The sequence below is a fragment of the Musa acuminata genome, unplaced genomic scaffold, assembly GCF_036884655.1.
Source record: "Musa acuminata AAA Group cultivar baxijiao unplaced genomic scaffold, Cavendish_Baxijiao_AAA HiC_scaffold_483, whole genome shotgun sequence".
NCBI classification, from domain to species: domain Eukaryota; kingdom Viridiplantae; phylum Streptophyta; class Magnoliopsida; order Zingiberales; family Musaceae; genus Musa; species Musa acuminata.
The window spans coordinates 85001-87500 of NW_027020728.1; positions in this window are offsets into that span (position 1 = coordinate 85001).

Genomic DNA, 2500 nt, shown 5'->3' on the forward strand with positions numbered 1-2500 from the left:
TCTCGCTTCGCTCGCTGTTCGCCGCTCGCCGCTCGCTCGCGCAGCCAAAAATGGCCAGTTTTGGCCCGTTTTTGGGCTGTTTTGGCCTGTTTTTGGTCTGTTCTGGCGTGGCGCGGTGACCGTCGTGAGCGGAGCAAAACGTCAGCCATCTCAGCACCTTGGAACCCCCCGGGTGGCACAGGGCTGGATGGGGCTTTCGTATAGCAGGGACGGTGCTGCCTCACGCTTCGCTCGCTGTTCGCCGCTCGCCGCTCGCTCGCGCAACCTAAAATGGCCAGTTTTGGCCCGTTTTTGGGCTGTTTTGGCCTGTTTTTGGTCCGTTCTTGCGTGGCACGGCGACCGTCGTGAGCGGAGCAAAACGTCAGCCATCTCAGCACCCTGGAACCCCCCGGGTGGCACAGGGCTGGATGGGGCTTTCGTATAGCAGGGACGGTGCTGCCTCTCGCTTCGCTCGCTGTTCGCCGCTCACCGCTCGCTCGCTCAGCCAAAAATGGCCAGTTTTGGCCCGTTTTTGGGCTGTTTTGGCCTGTTTTTGGTCCGTTCTTGCATGGCGCGGTGACCGTCGTGAGCGGAGCAAAACGTCAGCCATCTCAGCACCCTGGAACCCCCCGGGTGGCACAGGGCTGGATGGGGCTTTCGTATAGCAGGGACGGTGCTGCCTCACGCTTCGCTCGCTGTTCGCCGCTCGCCGCTCGCTCGCGCAGCCAAAAATGACCAGTTTTGGCCCGTTTTTGGGCTGTTTTGGCCTGTTTATGGTCCGTTCTTGCGTGGTGCGGTGACCGTCGTGAGCGGAGCAAAACGTCAGCCATCTCAGCACCCTGGAACCCCCCGGGTGGCACAGGGCTGGATGGGGCTTTCGTATATAGCAGGGACGGTGCTGCCTCTCGCTTCGCTCGCTGTCCGCCGCTCGCCGCTCGCTCGCGCAGCCAAAAATGGCCAGTTTTGGCCCGTTTTTGGGCCGTTTTGGCCAGTTTTTGGCCTGTTCTTGCATTGCGCGGTGACCGTCGAGAGCGGAGCAAAACGTCAGCCATCTCAGCACCCTGGAACCCCCCGGGTGGCACAGGGCTGGATGGGGCTTTCGTATAGCAGGGACGGTGCTGCCTCTCGCTTCGCTCGCTGTCCGCCGCTCGCCGCTCGCTCGTGCAGCCAAAAATGGCCAGTTTTGGCCCGTTTTTGGGCCGTTTTGGCCAGTTTTTGGCCTGTTCTTGCATTGCGCGGTGACCGTCGAGAGCGGAGCAAAACGTCAGCCATCTCAGCACCCTGGAACCCCCCGGGTGGCACAGGGCTGGATGGGGCTTTCGTATAGCAGGGACGGTGCTGCCTCTCGCTTCGCTCGCTGTCCGCCGCTCGCCGCTCGCTCGTGCAGCCAAAAATGGCCAGTTTTGGCCCGTTTTTGGGCCGTTTTGGCCAGTTTTTGGCCTGTTCTTGCATTGCGCGGTGACCGTCGAGAGCGGAGCAAAACGTCAGCCATCTCAGCACCCTGGAACCCCCCGGGTGGCACAGGGCTGGATGGGGCTTTCGTATAGCAGGGACGGTGCTGCCTCTCGCTTCGCTCGCTGTCCGCCGCTCGCCGCTCGCTCGTGCAGCCAAAAATGGCCAGTTTTGGCCCGTTTTTGGGCCGTTTTGGCCAGTTTTTGGCCTGTTCTTGCATTGCGCGGTGACCGTCGAGAGCGGAGCAAAACGTCAGCCATCTCAGCACCCTGGAACCCCCCGGGTGGCACAGGGCTGGATGGGGCTTTCGTATAGCAGGGACGGTGCTGCCTCTCGCTTCGCTCGCTGTCCGCCGCTCGCCGCTCGCTCGTGCAGCCAAAAATGGCCAGTTTTGGCCCGTTTTTGGGCCGTTTTGGCCAGTTTTTGGCCTGTTCTTGCATTGCGCGGTGACCGTCGAGAGCGGAGCAAAACGTCAGCCATCTCAGCACCCTGGAACCCCCCGGGTGGCACAGGGCTGGATGGGGCTTTCGTATAGCAGGGACGGTGCTGCCTCTCGCTTCGCTCGCTGTCCGCCGCTCGCCGCTCGCTCGCGCAGCCAAAAATGGCCAGTTTTGGCCCGTTTTTGGGCCGTTTTGGCCAGTTTTTGGCCTGTTCTTGCATTGCGCGGTGACCGTCGAGAGCGGAGCAAAACGTCAGCCATCTCAGCACCCTGGAACCCCCCGGGTGGCACAGGGCTGGATGGGGCTTTCGTATAGCAGGGACGGTGCTGCCTCTCGCTTCGCTCGCTGTCCGCCGCTCGCCGCTCGCGCAGCCAAAAATGGCCAGTTTTGGCCCGTTTTTGGGCCGTTTTGGCCAGTTTTTGGCCTGTTCTTGCATTGCGCGGTGACCGTCGAGAGCGGAGCAAAACGTCAGCCATCTCAGCACCCTGGAACCCCCCGGGTGGCACAGGGCTGGATGGGGCTTTCGTATAGCAGGGACGGTGCTGCCTCTCGCTTCGCTCGCTGTTCGCCGCTCGCCGCTCGCTCGCGCAGCCAAAAATGGCCAGTTTTGGCCCGTTTTTGGGCTGTTT